We start from the raw sequence: 21,527 nt of genomic DNA, 5'->3' as shown, positions 1-21,527 counted from the left end.
TGAGCAATTTAATCCCCAGCAAAACCCATGCGTGATCCTCAGCCTCTCAAAGGTACCTCTGTGCATAAGAATGATCTATAGAAGGCTAAAGGTTGATTATAAAATCTCAAGTGTCTGCTTGCCTCCAGCCATTTTAGATGAGCTATTCAGAATGCATCCAAGTCATCAGTTTGCTGAGACAGACAGGAACAACAAGGAGGAGGTTTTGATTTCCCCTGCTGGAGAGGAGACCATATCTATTGCTGTCTACCTTTCTGTATATCACACGTCTAGCTCTTTGTTCTTTAACAATATGGCTTGAGGCCTTAAATCTGTGTTCAAATTTACATGGTAAGGAAGACCGTACTAGTTACTTTACAAAGAGCTCTAAAAACACACAGGCAGAAAGGAAACCAACCAGCTTAGTTGGTACGCAATCTTTTCTAGAATTTAAGGGCATATTTTATATTTTTGGAAGGGGATAATTATTTTGTATTGTGTATATGACAGTAAGTTTTCAAAAGTGGAATCTAACTAAATGTATCATCAAATATTTACTTTGGTTTTGTATGCTTTGTCTTGAGAGAACAATTCTGATCTAAATTATACATTAATATCCAATTAAAATCCCAAAGCATCTTGTTAACTGGAACTTGGGAGCACTGGTGCATCCTGGCAGTCAGAAGGTATCGCGGTGTGCTGACGGAGCACAGACTTCAGACCAAACACTGATAACATGTTATGTCAACTTGAGGAAGTCTGTGTCATTTCTCTGAGCCTCCATTTCCTCATCTATAAAAGATGAATAAAAATGCTTCCTAACAGAAAATGAGAAAAGGGGAGTGAAAAAGTTGTGTTATAAATGTCTGTGATTATTGTTGCTATTATTAGAAAGCTATTAGAATAAGAACTGTTTGCCCAATTATTCTTGGTGGCCTAAATGCAATGACTGACACCAACATTATTGTCACTTCCTTCACCACCTCAGTGCAGTATAAACACCTTACAAAAAAGATATGTGTATTCTGAAATAGTTACAGAAGAAATGATATGATGCCTGGGATTTGCTTCACAAATAAAAAAGCAAGTTGTAATGATAGAGTCTGTATGATTTCTTGGAGATAAATAAAACCTTGGAAATATATATAGAAAAAGACTTATATAGAGAGCAACAGAGATATAGATGCAGAGATGGATATAGATATAATATCTAGTAATACCAAAGTGATTATATTTGGATGAAATAAGAGGATTTTTTCCCCTTTCTTTGTGGCATATTTGTATTTTCCAAATCTTTTATAATGAACAAGTTAATTTCTACAATTTTTTAGTATTTTTTTCAGTTTCTGTTTTGCTTTTCAGAAACATATTAGAAAAAGTTTAAGTTGCAAAAGTCACAGTAAGAACACAAAGCATTGATTCTCTATCCTAGAACTAAAAAAACCTCTTGGTAATTTTAGCTTGGCACAGGCTATTCTCTCCACTTGGTTCATTCTCCCAGCTTTTCCATCTACTCCTCAAATGGCCGTTTCTTTCTCACCTCTACATGAAGACCTAAATGCATGTCCTCAAAAATCTCCTAGCCTATCAAGTAAAACTCGGCTTCCTTTGTAGTATCTGACATAATTTTATAATTATATATTCTTTTGTTTATTTTCTTATTTATTGGCTGTCTCACTTGCACATAGGACTTGAAATGCCAAGAGGCAGAGACTCTGGCTGTTTCGTTCATCACTGTATCTAATGCCTAGCATAGGGCCTAGCACATAAAAATGTATCACATGAATGAATGAATGCAACTAGATCCATGCAGGAAGGCAGACTTTTTCACCCAGATAGATCCAAGTGTATCAGACTCTGAAGGTGAGGGCAGGGGCTAAGTCAATAGGCATCAGAGGGCTGGCATATCAATAATATGCTCTATTAGAAATGAAATCTGAAATAGTCATGAATGATTTCTATTTAAATTTGAAGAACTCCTCAGGGCAATGCTCACTTGAAAATCTTGGAGCTAAAGCAGACCTTTAAAATCAAATCTTCTCCTGCAGATAGGGAAACTGAAATCAGAGAAATCAAATAGCCAGTAGTAGTCTTGGTCCTCACCTGCCAGGCCAGAACCCTCTCAACTGGCCCTCACTGACCCCAGGGTGACAGCAATATAATCTGGGCACTCACAGACTGATAGCCCCAGAGGTTCCTTTTGGCTTTTGCTAGCACAAGAAGTCTGAAAGTAAATGGACAAAATTTATTTTTCAATGCCCTTTTTATAGGCTGTTTATTACATAAAATATAGATTCATAAATTAGTTTGGCATGAACATTTCTTTTGTTGTTGAGTTATCTCAAATCCCAAACCAACATGAAACCCACTTTCTTCTTTTTACTTCTCTACTACATGAGCTTGCCTAGTGTCCCTCAGAGCCAGGTCTGGGTTTAATCATCATTCAATTTCTTTTGGCATTTAATAACTATATTGAAATACATGTAATGCATGTACTAAAAATACGTAATAATAATTACATTTATTGAGTGCTTACTATATGCCAAACACTATCTTTAACACTGCACATGTTATGATCATTCAATGTTCACAACAACCTTATGAGGAAGATGATAGTATGCTCATTTTAAATGTGTAAACTTAGACATAGCTTTAAATACCTTGCCTAATTGGCAAGCAGTGGAACTAAAATTGGACCCAGGCAATCTGGCTGCAGAAACCACATTCACAATCACATGTTTTGGGGGGTTTTTTTTTTTTGCTTTGTTTTATTTTTGTCTCCTGTTTAAATAAGAGAGATGTTTATTTCTGTGTTGTGCATTATATTGCACAGAGGTACATGATCCAGGACCATAGGGAAGAATCATCTTTCCTTAACTTGTGGATTTTGACTCTAAATGCAAGGCTGTCACTCACTAATTGCCACTTCCCAGTCGGTGGGAAGGTGTGAGGAAGAGGAAGACAAGCAGCTCTCTTCTCTCCCAGCAACTTTTCATTTGAAAAATGTCAAACCGACAGAAAAAGAAAGACTCAAAAATGGAACCAAGAAATTTTTACCTAGATTTATAAGTTTTAAACATCTTACCACATTTGTTTTATCTCTCTTTATATAACTAGGAAAATGCTGAAGGTTATACAAAAGAATATTTCTTACAATATAATGGAAAGATCATCCAGCTGATTAGAAACATTATAATATAGTTGACTTGATAACATGAAATACTATAATTTTCTTTTCCTGTTGCCTTTATTACTAGACTGTCCCACAAAGAAAAACATGGAGAGATTTTTTTTTTAAAGATAAAAACATCAAAGCCACAATAATACAAACATTCCCAGCCTTGCATCGCCATATGACAGAGAAAATAAAAAGATGGGCACCTAGTAGGGTGGAAACAGGCCCTCCTGAGGCTGTTTCCTCATATGTAAAATATGGCAACACCTACTACAAATCTATTATTTCCAATGATTCCAGGCAGAACCTAGAAGTCTACCTTTTTAACAAGTCTGATGCAGGTGGTTCACAAAGCATATTCTGAGAAACACTGAATAGAAAGGGAACTAACTAGAGAGTTTATGGAATAGAGAAAGAGGGAAAGAGGTCCCAAACCCTTTACACTGTCGCCTCAGTTCTCCCTTCCCACAAGAATGGAGCTTGTTAGAAACGGATGAACCCACTAGGGGCCCTTGAGTATGGCTAAACCAGTCTTCAAGGGTGTTCTAAATAATGACCTCTAAGTGAGACAATAAGTAGAATTCAAGAAAAAATCTGAAACGAATGGAAAGCAATGGGCAAACAGCTGCTGGCACATGCTCTGTTGTGTCTTTGAGGAGTTTCAATTAAAAATAGCCTTAATACATCAAAAAAAAAAAAAAAAAACAACCTGGTGAAATTCTTTTATTGTCCCTGTAATGTGTTACTAAGGAGTTATTGGTATCATTTCATGGCTCCAGCACAAATGCTTCTAGAATTTATTGCTGAGTTCACATCTCTGCTCTTTTATGGATTTCTTCTAAGAGGGGCTTGAATATGGGGCTCCCATTATATGTCCCTTGTGGTAGGTTGGCTAGAGCAAGCTGCATCAGCAAATGGCAATAAAGCTCACCAAGGCAACAACTGTTACTCACCAGTGTAGTATGATTTACAGCAGAACATTTCCAGATGGATTCTGATGTAACCCTTTTATTTCCATCTTCCAATAACATTGAAATAGAAAAATTAATTACAACATCCATATTTTACATGTTGTTGAGTTTTGCTGGGGGTGAAACGGGGGAGGAATAAAAAAATATGCATAAATATGTATATTATATATAATATACACATATCTTTAGACAAAGGCACATTTTGTAAATAACTAAAAACAATGAGAGAGCTTCCAGGAAAGTGGTAGGTATGTTTTATCAAGACAAATTACAAGTAAGTACTATTAGAAAAGATCTTATTTATTTAAGGGCTTAGAAATAGCTTAAATCACAAACCCTTTGTTTGTTATGTCAACAGGCTGTCAATAAAAATCCTTTTACTGGGGTCAACAGAGTCACTAGTGCATTCATCAGTCCTGCTTCTTTAAGCAGAGGCAGTCCTCAAATCTCGTTAGCTCACTCTGTCTCCAGGAGGTGGGAGATAATCTATCAGTTATCATCACTGCATGACAAGTCATACAAAGGAGAGCTTTAAATCCACTGGTGTTTTAAACTGAGGAAGGAGAGGATAAACGTCCTCAAATATCAGCTCTTAACAAAAAGAGAGTCTGCAGAAGGCAACAGGATGATTGTATGTGGGTTGGGCTGTATGGCTGTTTTGTTTTAAATTAGCCAGTGATTACAGAATTCATACAGCAAACCTGACATGCCCTTTCTGGGTATTTCCTAATCTCCTAATCTCACCCTCCATGGAGGACTGGGAAATGAGGGTTGTGAAATTAGCATAAATTTAGTCATAACCGTAATTAGATAATTTTCTCCCATAAAAATCCAAATCCTGAATCACTAAACAGATGCAACGAGCTGTTTAGTGTGCATCTGACTATAAAAGCATGTAACAGATACAATACGTTTCTAATTATGTTAAGTGATGGGACAGGAAGAACCATGATACACACTGATCAGACTCCCTTTCCTCATTTTAATACCTTCAGGTGACCTTCTTTTCATAAAAATCAGCATGCTGTTTGAGCAACATTTTATTTCCACCTTATTCAACTTGTATTTATCTAAATGACTACCAGTCTAAATTGTGTCATGGATTCCCCATCTACCGGGTGCTTAGCAAAAATCTCAGTTCATTCAATTGTCCAGCCATATAAAGTGGCAATTTTCAAACTTGAATGCATTTACAAATCGCCGGGGGATCTGGGTAAAACGCAGATTGTGACTCAAGAGGTCTAAGCTGGGCCTGAGAGTCTGCATTTCCACAAGCTCCCAGGGGATGGTGATGCTGCTCGTTTGAGATTCACACATTGGGCATAAATTGGCTTTAACAATAATCTTTAAAATTTCCAACAAGAAATACAAAACACAGTTACATAATTTCATGTGATTCGTTTCCTGAAAAATAACAATTACGTTTAAAGAGAAGTCAATTTTGAATATGAATTTTAAAATCCAATCATAATCTCCCTAAATATTATTTCCATGGATAGACATCTTTTTAGAGCTGAAGAAGTCCTTTAAGGTCAATGAGTATTGACTTCAGGAAGTCATCCAAAACAGAACACAAAACATATTCATTTAAAGCAAAGCTTAAATTCAATGCTTTTCCCAGCTGCACTATTGATGACTGCTTGCCTTCTCTGCACTGAATGTTGTGAAAATTATCTAATTACGGTATGACTAAATTTATGCTAATTTCACATAAACAAATTGAAATATGCTCTCCTTATTTTCAAAAACCTCTTCCTGAGAATAGGATTAAAGTTCATTTGCTCCCCTATAGCAGCTGCTGTCCAAAGTTTATTTAAATATGACATACTTTAGATTTCTGTTATTATTTAAACTAATTCCTTTTAAAATTTATTAGCCTAATACAGATTAAACTGTGTAGATAAATGTCAAAGGTCAGAATATTCTAATTCACCTTTAATGATATTAGGGCCCTGCACTTAATTACTACTTTCTTCTGAAAAGTTCATAACACCTCATATTCATCCTCCCACTAACCTTTTCTGAGTTTGGTAAAGAAATGGGTTCTCTATAGATCTGGATTTGCAAGGCTAATACCTAAAAACTATTTAATTTTTCTGAAATTTGAGTAAATAGATACTAAGCAGAACACAGTAACATGTTGGATGTGATTTTCTTATTAAGTATAACTAAGTTTTCCAAAAACATGGTTAACAGATTCACAGACACTAGTATAATTTCCTGTGCACATAAGGAACATTGTAATAAAACAGTCAAATATATTTATCCCCAAATTATTTATTTAGCATCTATAATCATAATACTAATATAAATGACAACAACAGTAATAATAATAATAAATACTTATAATAAATTAAGGACAATTTTAAGCACTTTACATAAAAGTCATTATTCTTTACAATAATTTTATCTAGTAGATATTAATACTACCCACATTTCACAGGTGAAGAAAGTGAAACACCGAGGTTAAATAATATACTCAAGGTTAAAAAGCTAGCAAGTGGCTACTCTGGTTTGCATGTTTGTGTCCCCCAAATTCATGTGTTGGAATCCTAACTCCCAAAGATGATTGTGTTAGTAGGTGGGGCCTTTGGGAGGTGCTTAGGCTATGAGGATAGATCTCATGCATGGGATTAGCGTCATATGAAAGAGACCTCAGAGAGCTTTCTACCCACTTCCCGCCATATAAGGACACGGAGAGAAGGCACTGGCTATGAACCAGGAAGAGGGCTCTCACCACAGCGCGACCACACTGGGGCCTTGATCTTGCACTTCCCAGCCTCCAGAAGCTGCGAGGAACGAATTTCTGTTGTTTACAAGCCACTCAGACAGTGAAATTTTGTCACAGCAGCCCAAAAAGGCTAACATAGTGACAGAACCAAGATTAAAACCCAGACAGCCTAGCTTTTGTGTCAAGCTCTATCATGTGCCAGATACCACCCTGGATAATAATGATCATGACAAAAGGCACTTAATGGAGATAGCAAATGTGTTGCATTCACAAAACCTTCACCCCACTTCTAACTATCAGTAGTCATTATATCCTTCTTTCCAACCGAGCTTAAATTTGGCTTCAGAAACCTTTTTAACCCAGTGTTCTAGGAAGCCATTATCAATGCACTGGAGCTTGCAGATGAACCAAAATTTATTTGCCACTCCTGATTGAATGCATAAAGTACAATAATTTACTAGTCTTTAAACACTTTTATTTTAAATAGTTATTAACAAGTTGGCACAAGTTGCACCGAATCCAAATGCCTATGTAGAAAAGGGTATATTTCTTATTAATATTGATCTCAATCTTTGTTTAATAAACTTGGTTTCAGTCATGCATCCCATGCTTTGGCTCATGCATTCAAGGTATTTTCAAATCGAAATCCTTTACATATTCCTTATACAAGTTTTAATATTTCTTTAGCCTAAGAAATTGGGAAAGATCCATATATCCCTGAATAATATATTATTTTATATAACTAGTTACTTTAGTAATTATAAGAAAAATTAGATTTCTATCTCCCGCAATGTAAATACATTCGTTTTTTAAAATTTTTTATTACTTAAAATAAAAATGGGAAAAATAGATTAGTTTTACAATCATGGGGAGAGAAAACATTTAAATTTGCAAGCAACAAAGAAAGACAGATTTGCAAAACTTCTATACTACATGGATACTGTAAGCAAAGTTAAAAGACAGATGACATCTCTTCTGGATAGCTAAAATAATGGTTGCCATCTGACCCTGAATCTCTCCACCTATCTTGCAAAAAGCACTGTGCAGGCCGACAAGAAAAAAAGACACATACAAAAATCCCACACCTTCACCATAATAACACTTTAAATTATCTATAATTACCAACTCAACAGCAGTACTATATCTAGATCTCCCACCATAAGCCTTTGCAGAGATGTAAGCAGGGTTTCCAGAAAATCTGCATGGAAGACAGAAGAGAGAATTAAGCTAAAATAGGTTCCAGAAAGAGAAAGTCCACCTTATGTGTCAAAATATATTGAAAAAAATTCTGGTAGGTAAGAGTACTGACTATAGGGAAGAAACTGAAAAGTGACATGAGATTCAAAGGGGCAGTTCTGGAAAGGCTGAGGGAGAAAAGAATAAAAAGAAAAGTGGAAGCAATCTTTGAATACCACATAGAGAAGGCAAAAAGAAACATGAAAGATCCACAGTCGTGCAAGACAAAATAAAACCAAAAAGTCAAAGGACTCACAAATATTTTGGGGCCAAACAATAATTTATTGTGGGGATCTATTCTGTGCTCTGTGGAATGTCTGGCAGTACCCTTGACCTCTACCTACCAAATGTCATTAGCTTACCACTTCTCAGTTATGACAACCAAAAATGTCTCCAGGCATTGCTAAATGTCCCCCGGGGAGCAAAATCACATTCAGGTGAGAATCACTGACCTATAACAATGATTTGTTGAATTTCTGATTAGTTCGTTTGTTGTTAGAAGGCCATTTTCTAAATCTTTGCCTTTTGGGAATAAACTGAGAAAGGAAAAATAAGTTAAGGAGGGGAAAGAAGCTCTACTCCTTTATTTATTTATTCATTCAACAAATACCTATTGAATGCCTGCCCACTGATTAATAGGCATTGTATAAAAGATGAATCAGTAAGACAGTGACAATCCAAATTTTAAGCTTTCTATAATGCTTATTTAATTTGACATTATCATGGCTTGATTAACTTCTATTCTTCCAAGAAATTGATGCCATCATTATTTCTAATCTAGGATCTTAACACACAAACAAAACATTTTGTAGACGGCATTTTACTACAAATGTTTAGATAACTCATTGTGAATAATTATTTTTGGCATTTATATTAAAATTTTCTTTATCTGGGGATGTATCAATTAGCTATTGCTTCAATAATGCTGTATAACAGATAACCATAAAATCTAAGTGGCATATAACAATAGCCATTTATTTAACTTGCACATCTGTGTTTTGGTGAGGGATCAGCTTGAATGGTTCTGCTCCACGTGTCCCTCATCATCTTCCATCTATCAACAGGCTAGGCTAGGCTTATTCATGTCATGGCAATGGTAGAGGCACAAGAGAAGAAGAATTACATAAGACATAGGCTCAGAACTGACACAGTATTCTTCTCTATTCTCTTCAGTCGAGGAGAACTACAAATTCACATAGCAAAAGACATGTTCACAGGGAGGCCTGAAGAATTTGGGCCAATGCTGCAATTTATCACAGTAGAGGTAAAAAACCAAAACAAACAAACAAAAAGTCTTGTTTTATTCTCTCAAAATTAATATTTCTGATCACAGATTCTTAAGTTACATTAATTAATACAATAGCAGAAAAGTAATTTTCAACAATGCAAGACAAGATTAAACAAGCCATCAACCTCAGAGAGGTTATTATTTCTGTGTATTTTTATTAGAATAGCAACAATATTAAATTCATCTATATTAAAGCAATTCTTTTCTAAAAACCAATGCTTCAATGATAAATGCCAATAAATGATTTTTACTATCATATATATTACACCCTTTGTAACTATTTTTAGCAAGAAATTTTCAGGTATCTTTATTTATATTCCCTATTTGTCCTTAAAAGGAATTTTCCTGAAACATAACACTTCTTTAAATCAAATACTGATCTAATAGATTTAAATTTCTACATTCTGTATACTCCAGGGGGAAAAAATAATTGGATTATGTCCTCTCATTCATGACTATTTAAATATTCAGTTTCTAAGGTTACATTTTAGTGTGTTTTTATATTTTATTCAGGACGCAATGTTCCAGCAAATATCACAAACCCAAAGCAATGGCTCATGCCAACATTAAATATGCCATTAACATGCTTGTTCCCAGAGAAGTTCAATGAACTTGAAGAGAAAGCCTTACTTCATTCAAAATAAATGATAAAAGAAGTACCGGAAATAACTTAAAACTTGCAGGAACATGAGAAGAAAAGGTAATCTGAAAACATCTAGCTCTTTGCTTGGCAAGCAAAAATTATTTCAATTTTCATGTGCCTAAAGATGACAACAAAACAAAGTTTATACCATTTTCAACAGCAATCATGAGGCTACTCCTTTCATCTTGTGACTTAGATGCTTAAAATCTAATGTGACTAACATCTTAGAGCCCTGGTCTTTAATGTCCCTATCACCATGAGCAATAGTGGGATCACACTTTAAAAAAAAAAAAACAGCAATGAATGATCAGTAACTCAAATATATGGACAAAAAGGAAGATAACATATTTCAGATTATAGAATTATTGAATTATTTTTTCATTCATTCATTTACTAAACAGAGAAAGCTTACTGGCCATGCCTTTGAAGGACAGTAGATGTCCCACCTGCTAGGACTGATCTTGAAAATGAAGAAGGAGAGAGGAATGATATTGAAAATGAAGAATTCTGGAGAAAGAGAACAAGCCAAAAAAAGTAGAGAGAGGGAGAGCTTCTTAGTACTGGGAGGTAAAGAGAATGAGAGCATCTGCTGAGATGGCCTGTGAGCTTTGTCCCATAGTAAAAGAGTTTGGCAACATACTTGAGGCCAGTGGTGCATTAAACAAAGTTTTAGATTAGATGAGGACATGATGTTGTCCATGAAAGGTCATGAAAGCTGTCAGCAGAGAGAGGAGCCAAAAGAACTCGAAAAGCAGACCAAATCCCAGGTATTGGTTCCAACACTGAGTTCATTTTTGAGGCTATCTAATAATAATTCGTATTCATAATGATGACCCCAGAGTCACACAGAAGGTATTAATGGTGTTCATTTAGCTTTTTTAAGAAACATAAGATAAAGAAAATCCCTTTTTTAAAGATTTTCATGAAAAAAATTGCTACATATTTTTAGCAACCTTATTAAGTTGTAATTTACATTCAATAAAATATACCTATTCGAAGTATAACTTTTGAGGGGAGGGGTTGCTATAAGTATACGTTCATGAAACCGTCACCATGATTAAGATAATGAACACACTCATTGGCTCTGAAAGATCAGTCATATCCCTTTGGACCGCTTCCCTCCTGTATCTCTCTGCCTCCATAACCACTAAACTTGTCTTCTGTAAAATATCTAATCTGTCTTTAATGAAGATTAAATCTAGCATGTTTTTCATCTTATTGTTTCTATCTCTAGAATTTCAATTTGTGTGTTTTTTAAATCTTTGATGACTTTTCTTAATATGATCAATCCTTCTTTTAGCTTCTTGAATATATAGCACATAGTTATTGCTGTTTTAATGTCTTTGTCTATTAATTCTATGATTTGTGTCATTTTTTTTTTGGTCAATTTCTGTTGATTAATTTTTTAAACCTTATTATGACTTGTATTTCCCTGTTTCTTCCTTGTAATTTTTTACCAGATGCCAGATATTTACCAAGTCGTTGAGATTTGTTCTGGGATGTGGTCAAGTTATTTGGAAACTTTAGGTCTTGCTTTTAAGCTTTGTTAGACAGGACCAAAGCAGCATTTCAAGTAAAATTAATTTTGTTCTGCTGCCGAGAAAATGCTTCTTAGTACTTCACCTGATGCTCCATGAATTATGACATTTTACATTCCTGCTCATGGGAACAGGCACTATTCCCTGTGCTGTGTGAGTCAGAAAGATTGCTCCTTCTGGTTGTTTTAAGTGGTTCTTCCTTCCATCACGGTCACTTCTTACACACACATGAGCTGATCAGAACAGTTAGTTGAATCCTGAAGGCACAGATCTCTGAATTCTGTGTGCATCTCTCTCATCTCTGGCACTCTGTCATGTGAACTCTTGACCATTTGGCCTACCAGGGATTCCGGCTTCAGACCAACTTGAGGAGACTGCTGAGCTCTGTCCTGGGTTCCCTTCCTTGCACCACAGCCTAGAAACTACCTCAAGACAGTAATTTGGAGCAATTTTTGGACTTAATGTTATTTGCTTGTCATCTCTCAATAATCACTGTTTTTCATTAGCTGATGTCCGATATCTGGAGAACAATTGTTTCATATATTTTGTCTGCTTTTCACTTACTTCAGGCAGGAGGGGGAATCTAATCATTATTACTGATCATAGCAAGATCCAAAGGTCCCCAAAATTGTCAAACTTTTTAATAATAGTAAAATAGTCTTTTAGTATAAAATATTTAAAAATTCAGTATAAAGGTATTTAAAAATAAATTTACATTACATGAAAGTCTACTTTTTCCTCAGTGATGGTAGATAATCCAGGTTTCAATACAAGTTGTCATTTCTTATGAAACTGTCCAGCTGTCAACTCCTAGAAATAATGGTTTCTGAACTAAGAGTTTTATAGATCTAGATGCACATTTTCAAGGACCAACAAAAAGAGATCGATAATTAAATTATTTGAGGAGTGAACATTTTAGATGTTACTAGAGTGTCGAACTTTGAAAGTCTTCACTAAAGTACCCAACAAAGACTAAGGAAGCCTCTTCATGTGGGCACACACCCTTTTTGGGAAAGCTTAGTTTAATTCACCTACACAGAAAATATTTATTGACCTCCTACTATCTGCCAGGGACTATTCAAAGCTATGGAAATATAGCAGAAAATATAACAAGGGTCTCAACTTTCATGGAACTTAGTGAGTAAAACAATAAACCAACATAAAATATTTATATTAAGAAAAACTAAATCAGAGTACGGTGTTAGAGATCTTCAGGAGGTGACAGTTTAGATAGAGTTGTTGGGGAAGCTCCCTCTGAGGTTACATTGGATTTGAATGAAGTGAGGGAAGAAGTTAGGAAAGAAGAACGTTCTGGGGAAAGGGAACAAGTACTAATACCCTCAGGCATGAATGAGGTGGGCTGATTTAAGGATTCTGGTAGGAATCTATAATCTTAAATCAGAAGTAACTAGAAACCTCTTAGTTTTATTCACCTATATTCATTCATTCATTCATTCATATAATAAACTACATATCAAACACTCTGCTGTATGTATGGTTGCAAAGAAAAGGTGCCTAAAAAAATCATAAGCACAATTTAATGGGAGAGGATCCAATACATAAATAACAAGCCATAAGTATAATAATAAGAATAATGGAGTTTTGAATTTAAAGGTCTAAAGGGTATATTAATTCTAAGAGGTTCGACCCATTGGCCATATGTGTCTGACCCACTGGACCCTTGTTTGCATGAAAAGCAAAGGAATGTGTGAAGGGATGAGAAATGAGGAACAACATGATTTGTGTAAAGGTGAGAAGTAGCTGTTTAAAGAGAAGAAAATTTTTGAGCAGAGCAAAAGGCATACTAGTCAAAGCCCTTTGGCTCTGCCTCTCTGGGTTCACGTCCGAGTTCTTTAGAAGGGAAATATAAAGCTTTATTGCTGAAATCTCTGTAAGATACTAGAGCACTGGCCACGCTGCTTGGGGGAATAGTCCACACTGGGCCTCCCTTCACTGGAGTGACTGCTGGAGCACATTGTAACAAGGAAGAGAAATGGGAACAGAAATGAAACAGCCAGAGCCACCATGGACAGAGACCCACATCAGACCCCATGAGGCCACTTACCTGGGAGAAGAGGAAATGCTAGTGTAGCCAGTAGGGTTGTGCTTACTGAACACAAGGGAATATCCCTGAGAACTCCTTAAATTAGTTCCTGAGTTTTTCCTGACACAAATATGTAACTTTGGAATTATATATACTTTGGTTATAATCTTACATCAGCTATTTAGAAGTTGTGTTATCTTAGGCAAATAACTAAACCTCCCTGCACCTCATTTTTTCATCAGTTAAGTAGGGATAATTATATCACTATTAGGTATTAGGATTGCTGTGAGGTTTAAATAGCATGTGGTAAGTGCTTAAACAATGACAGCTTCCTGTTGTCGTTACTGTTGTTGTTGTTGTTGTTGTTGTTGTTGTTGTTGTTGTTGAAGTTTAGTGTTGTTGTTGTTGGAGTTTAGGAGATCTGAGATTCCCAAAAAAATTGGTGGTAAAGATTACATTGATACTGCTTAGAAACTGTTATTAGTATCCAGTTCTACCCTCAAGCTCTTGTGCCCTGGGAAGCATGGGATAACATTTAAACTAAGTATGTGCATGGCTTTGGACAATTTACTTAAGCTCCTTGAGCCTCAGTTTCTTTGTCTGTGCAACAGAGTATTAATCATATTTGCCCTTGGTCTCTCACAGGGTTACAACATTGTTACAATGTTCCTCACTAACAATGGGCATGGAAAGCATTTTGTAAAGAACTATTCAAATCAGTGGATGTCCAGCTGCTGTGTCTCTCGCCAGCTTTGCTTTGTGCAGCTCTTAAGACTGAGAAAAGTCATTTTCAGGCTATTTTCAGGTCTGTAAGATGCAGCTGCTTAGAGTCAATAGCTATATGACTAGAAGTTTCTATAAGCCACCTGTTCAGTGTGCCCAATGCAAAGCCCTGGGACAATCTTTCCCTAGCTCCTGACTCGTGTTGCTCAAGGGACCAAAGGTAAATATCTTTTTCCTTCTGTTTTGCTGTGTTTACTTCCTGTTGCCTGACTACCTGCCTCTAGCATCAGTAATAGCCTGAGCCCTTTAGTGTATTTATTTTCCATCTGCTCCTTTCCTGCTAGCAAGAGCATTAATGTACCCCTAAAGATCCAGGTCCTGGAAATTACAGCCCAGGAAAGCACTCAAAGCAGTAGACAGATCATTTTCTCCTTCGGATGCTCACACACTGCTGTGACTCCAGCCCTGAGGACTCAGAAAGACTAATTTAAACCAATGGGCTCCCTTGCCTTGTCCAGGTGCATATGTGTGAAAGGAACAATGCTGATTCCCTGAGAAGGAAATTAAATCCAACTAAAAGGTAAAACAAATGAACAAAAACAAAAAAACTTGGACTTTAAATAATATTAAAATTTATAATTTGAAGAAACAATACAAGAAGGGATAATGTAAAGTCTTAGAAATTTGAAATATGAAAGGAACAATAAACCAAAAGAAATTTATGCTTACACAGTTAGAAAGAAACACTGAAGGTGATGTGTAGTTATTTGGTGGGTATGTGATAAAATACTAGAAAGGTAAAACAGGAAGATAGAATTCATGACCAGAGGTGCTGAGAATAGTAGAATTTGGAATGGAATGTGAATTTGGGGATGGGAAGGACAGACTCAGAAATTCTTTCCAATCACTTACGATATTGGAAGAACTAGCAGACAGTTGTTCTCCAAAAAAGGAAGGCTTAACTTTCAATAAGAGATATTTAGGATAGACACTAGAAAATATAATGGGTATAAGTATTGTGAAAAAAAAAATGTGGAAACCTCATCTCTGAAGGTTTAAAAAATAATAAAAGACAAACCTGGATACCTGAGCTTTTAAGGATACATCCATCCATATGCGACTATGATTCTGCTAAATTTTCTCCAATCCAACTCCTTTTTTAAAATCATAGTATAATATATGGAGATTTCTTAGAGGTCTTTGTTATTTTCTGAGTTTGTCTGTCCTGAATCAGCTTCTTAAATCTAGTCTATCTTCCTAACCAGTATCTTGAATTCTCCTTAAAAATGGTTTCCATAGATCTTCAAGGGCAAGAACCAGTCATTTCTATCTGTATCCCTGGTCAGCACTGTTTCTGGCACACAGATTAACAGTCCCTGAGCAACTTTCAAGTCTGATAAGTAAAAGAAAAAGCACTGCACTAAAATAAGGGTCATGGAAACCTTAGCAACATCAAAGAGAAGTAAATGGTTTCCTGCTTCTTCCACAGAAAGCTGGTCAATAAGAGCCCTTGACTTTCACCCATAAAAAGGCAACAAGGCAGAGTCCGCTAATTTACCTGAGTATTTACAACTGCTAATATTTAAGGGGAGAAACTAACATATCAGGGTCCCGATCTTCAGAGTCAGATTCAACTTTGTTCCATTCATGAACAATCCAATCTGGAGTAACAAAAATTCCTAGTGTACTAGAAGATGACTGAGTGATGATCCAACAAAAATTGACTCAGATCAGCACTTACCTCTAGCCTGAGCTCCTGACTGCAGGCCCAGGCAGGAACCCTGTTTCCAGTTGCTCATACATCATCTTTAAGATTTTGTCATGTCCTCATATTACCTCTTCATATTCATTATTTAATATTTGCCTTTATATTATCTATAAGTGAATCACCCTTGTTTTTTGCTTACATTGGTCCTAAGCAATAACATCTGAGAAATTATGATTTTATATGCAGGTCATATTTTTTCCAAATATACCTTAAACTAAACACATAATTTTAAAAATAAAAATATGTAGGAATGTGCAGCCCAATATAAAGTTGGAAATTCTACCCAGGGTTACATCTCAATCAATAACCTAGTCATTTGCATTTTTTTCCCCTCCATGACACACATAGAGGCCATTCACATGGCCAGCATACACTGACATAAGTGTCTAAACTGTGGGCAACTTCTAATAAAAAATCTGAAGCTCCTCTCCATTGTTTTATCATTCAAGGAAGTATAACAGAATGCAGATGAGTGAATGTAATTGTAAGCATAGCCATGAAATCACTAATTTGAGGATAATATTTTCCTCACAAAGAAGCTAAAATGAAACAAAAAAAAGCACAGCATGGTATTTAGCACATAGTAGGTACTCAATAATTTGTTCCTATGTTCTTTACATGAATTACTCATTAACTCTGGTGATTTTTCCTCAATAAAAAAAAAAATCTAGTACAACCTCATCACTGATGGTCACTGTGTCTGAGGACTCCAAAACCACTCACAAGTACAAGAGCTGCTACAGGAAGCTGGTGGTCAACTCCTGCAAAAAGCACTTATTCCTTGTCTCCAGGAAATTATTTTTTATTAATTCATGGGCCTTATGAGTCCATATTTATTTTCTATCTGCTGAGAAAATTGAGATCTTTATAGTATCTCTTCTATCTAGAATTTTATCTTATTTCTCCATGCAGAATTACTTTGGCTCTGACATACTAGTGGTTTCTAATGGATCAATAATCATGTCATTAAGACAAATATGGGTTTATGTTGGAGATTTATAAAAGATAAAAAAGAGCATTCTGGGAAGGAATTAATGAATGTCTCTGTTGACAGTGAGGCATGTAAGTCAGTATTTCCCTAAAAGTATTCTTCAGAACACTGGTTGCCCCTAAAATTCACTGAATCAAAACTTTGAGGAGCTTAAGAATCTATTTTTTCACAAGTTTCCCAGATAAGTCTTATAATCAGGCATATCTGGGAAACACTGGACTGATTGACCTTTCAGATTCCTTCAATATGTACTGCTGGATATTTCCATCAGCCTAAAAACCCCTATGGTTCAAGCTTTAGAATGAACTTACCATTTGTTAGTGAATACTTGTCCTCTCTGGTGGTGCACTCTGTAACTAGGAGGTCTCACTGAAGTCTTTTAATCCCCTGGCGAAGCCTTGAGTCCCCTTTTTAATGAGTATGATGTATAATGGATGGCGCTATTCACATCTTTGTTTTTTACAGTAACTGAGCTTTTTTAATTATTAAATATTTTAAATAAAAAGAAAATTGAAGACAATGAATGATATAATAGGCTCCCATAACATTTTACCATATTTGCATTAAAAATAATTAAATAAAACATTACAGATGCAGCTCAAGACCCACCCCAATCCTTTGTCCCTTTCTCCCTCCTTTCCTCCCTCTTCAGAGGAAACTACTACTGCTAGATAGTTGGAATCATTCCCATGTGTTTTCTTATATTTGTATTACATATGTCTAAATCTGTAAACAATACATGTTATTGTTCTATGCTTCCATTTTTATATAAATCATATTATACCATACATACAATTTTGCAACTTGCTTTTAACTCGACAGTATTTAAGTTTTATACACATAGAGCCCAGTTGTTATACTTGCTTCAGATTATTCCACCATATAAGAAAGACATAGTTTATTCAGCCATTCCCCTAGTGAGGAACCGATTGTTTCCCCCTTGTTTTCTTTACAAACATTGCTCCACTGAACAACCATACACTTGTCTACTTACACACATGTGCATGAGTTTATCTAGAGTAGATATACAAAGTGGATGCTGTATTGTAGGTGATACATATCTTCATACTTTCCAACTATTGCCAAAGTTGCTGTCCAACATAATCTTAGCAATTTACACACCCATTTGCAATATTAAAATTGTAATAATAATAATAACTATTTCCTTACGTCCTGTCAACATTTAGTATTATCAGGGTAACTAATTTTATGAATCTGGTGGATATGAAATAATTTGTTTTAATTTGCATTCACCTGACTATGGCTGAGGTTGAGGATCTTTTTTTATATTTCTAGTACCTTCTGGGAGTTTTTTCTTCTGTGAATTGCTTAATCACATAATTTTCCCATTTTCTCAGCAGGTTATCATTTTTAAAAATTGATTTACAGAAATTCTTTACATATTTTGAATACTTATTCTAGTTTAGGCACATACTTAACAAATATTATCTCTCAGTCTATGGTTCATCATTTAAATTCGTATGTGATATCATTTATCATACAGTTGTCTTAAGTCTAATTTAGACAAAAGAGTCAAACTTTTTCTTTATGATTAGTGCTTTCATCTTGATTGTAATCCTTCCCCTTATCTTAAATTCCTAAAAAATATTCTTTTACTTATATGGAAAGCAGTTGAGTTTTTAAATACTGCTTCTTTATGGTTATAAATCTTGGGTAAGAGTAGTCCATAATATGAGGGGTTTGAATCAGATAAGAGGGAAAGAATAATCACATTTCTCTTGACTCAAGCCCCCACCAGCACCTGGAAATGTGTGTTACATTGCATGGCCCACACTGGCTCTTAGGATCCCCCACTAGCCAAGTCTCTTTGAGGTGTATTCTTAGGTTCAAGGTCATTATTAGAAGAAATGTGAGACAGGAAAAACAACCAAGCGACTTCCGTAAGATAGTCTATACTGGGGTGCACATCACAGATTCTTACAAGGATCAAGGACCTGCAGAACTTCAGAGACTCCTTAACAAACAACACCCAATCCACTAAGACTACAAGAGTGGGCACACGCTTGATTCCAGCAACAGAATCAGTAGGAAAAAAACTAGTTCTAGACTCAGTTTTACCACACTACTGGGTACACATCTTTAAAGCAAGGGACATGATTTCTCTGAGTTAAATTTCATCTTTTAAGAAAGTGAGCTACTCTGCTTACATCAAAGGGTTATTAAGAAAATGGAAGGAGACAGTGTTTAAAACTTCTTTCTGATTTGTGGCCTCGACTTCCTCAAGGTGATTAGATTCTCAACAGTGAAAATAAAATACCACCAGGGCAAGACATTTCCTGATCCAGTTCTGCTGGAAGCACCATTCAGGGAACAATATCTCAGAGTCCTCAATTGTATCATAATTTCCCTTATCTGTACAGCTGGGAAACAGTAGGCACTGCTAAGGTGTTCCATTGGCCAGAGACATTTGGTAACAATATTCTGTGGATCCTAAACAGACTCATGTAAGCAGATGTCTTCTAAATCCCCCTTGCAGGAAAACCCATTCTTATATGAATAAGAGAAAATGGGACCTCATCAGGGAAATCGATCAGGCCTTCTAAAGGGTAAAGTATTATTCTTTTAATTCATAAACTCCTGATACTTTAGAAAGTAGGAAGTACTCTGCAGATGTTAGTCATGTTTTCTGATTTTCAGGACACAAGAGATGAAGAGATCATATCCTCAGATGGCAGCTTCCAGCATACTGGAAAAGAAGCTAACTTCACTAATTCCATCATTCTTCTAAGAGGTCTGTAGTGACAGAGCCTTGTCCAAAGAGATTAGAGAAGACCATACTACATTAGAGGCTAGTCCTAAAATAAAAGTCATTAACAAGAACATTGGAAATGGGACTTGGTTTGAATGTCTACAGTCTGAGCTGCTGAAAGACTTGTATTCTTTTATTGGGTCCTAAATAGACACTGGATTTAGGTATTTGGATTCTATTAAATTCAAGATAACGGAGTATATTTTTTTTCATTGAGTATAACCAAGGCGAGACTTTATTATATCACTTAGAATGGGAAACAATTCATGTACTTAAAGAAAGATACTTTCCAGCTCCTGGTTTCTAGTTTAGCTATTTTGCAATAACATAATTTCCTCATTATGCATATCAGCCTCTAATTTTGTGATGTTTAAGCTATTTGTCTTTCTGGTTTCTTTATGTGTAAAACAGCTTAAAAGAGCATCACAGAGTGAACGAAGATGTGGTTTTAAAACCTTATTAAGATTCTCTGTGTACAGTCTCCTTTCTTTAAATCCCTTTTTTTCCAATTTAAGTTTAGTCATTTTTTTCCCTCTAGGTAAAGGTGTGTTTTCCTCTCTGACCAGTCTAGAATGTCAAACTATATGATGGCTGTCAGAATCTTCTCCCTTACTGAGAAAATCAACGATTTTTCCTTTATATATACCACAGCCTTTGGGATTCTATTGAATGTAAGGTGAGAAAGGCAACTTCCTGAGGGTGCTTAAAATCAGATTTTTCATCCTCACTTCTGAAATCACATCTTCTCCATTGCTCCAACTGTACCATCTTGGTTAATTAACTTTTCTTTTGTATTTTTTTCCTCCTGGTGATCTAGAGCATGAGGTTTTGGCCAGTGCACTGGAGATGAAGTTAGAAGATCTGGGTTCAAGTCTTGGTTCTTCCACTTAATTGTTGGCAACAGCCAAATTTATACCTGTGAGGCTGGAAGTACTAGAGTCCTACCTACTTCCCTGGATTCTTGTGAAGATGAAACAAAATGGTCAAATACATGCAGCATTACAGTGCCACACACATAAGAGATTATAAGAGAAGCAGGATGTCTAAGAGTAAAGTGCATGGAGTCAGATGCCTGCATTTGAATCCCAGCTCTGCTACTAACCAGCTGTGTGATCTGAGCAGGTTACATAACTACTCTGTGTCTTAGTTTCCTCACCAGTGCAAAAGAGATGCTGATAATGATAATATCTGTATAATAGGGTTGCTATGGGAACTGAGTTTATGCCTGGTAAGTAACAGAGCAGCCTAGACATATAGTCAGTGCTTAGCGAAGATAGAATTACAGTAGAATCTTCCTTCTCTTTTGCCCTGAGTAGTAAATCAATCACCAAATCTTACCAGTTCTCTCAAAAATGATTCCTCCTTCTCTTTCCCAATGCCCTCGGTTCATACCTCTATTGTCTTACTGTTGGACCACTGAGCAATGATATTTCTGGGCTCTCTGATCTCATTTCTTCTAATCCCTCCAAATTTGGTGCTGACACCAAATCAGTTCTCTCAAAACATTGCTTTGAGCCAATCACTTACATGCTTCAAATTCTTGGTGACTCTCAAATACTTACAGAATAATTTTTAACACGTTAGGCTGTAATTCAAGGCATTTTATAAACTAAGTTCGCTATATCTTTCCATATATCTCAGCACTCTTAGACATAAGCCCTCTATTCTAG

At 35.8% G+C, this 21,527-nt stretch overlaps 1 protein-coding gene across 17 annotated transcripts in view; it reads right to left on the bottom strand.

Moving 5' to 3' along the window:
- The window catches only part of ZNF366 (zinc finger protein 366), a 264,426-nt gene that overhangs the window by 189,351 nt on the left and 53,548 nt on the right, over positions 1 to 21,527 (bottom strand). For 16 of the 17 annotated variants that reach the window (XM_036225246.1, XM_036225243.1, XM_036225257.1 and 13 more), the window contains exon 3: positions 4,108 to 4,238. The exons of the other annotated variant lie outside the window; for it this stretch is intronic. The gene's annotated coding sequence lies outside the window, so the exon portion shown is untranslated. The remainder of the gene's footprint in view (positions 1 to 4,107; positions 4,239 to 21,527) is intronic. 17 annotated transcript variants of the gene reach the window in all.

The sequence above is a fragment of the Rousettus aegyptiacus genome, unplaced genomic scaffold (assembly GCF_014176215.1).
Source record: "Rousettus aegyptiacus isolate mRouAeg1 unplaced genomic scaffold, mRouAeg1.p scaffold_m13_p_8, whole genome shotgun sequence".
Classification (NCBI taxonomy): domain Eukaryota; kingdom Metazoa; phylum Chordata; class Mammalia; order Chiroptera; family Pteropodidae; genus Rousettus; species Rousettus aegyptiacus.
The sequence above is the reverse complement of the archived record's forward strand: the minus strand, read 5'-3'. Positions and strand labels throughout refer to the sequence as shown.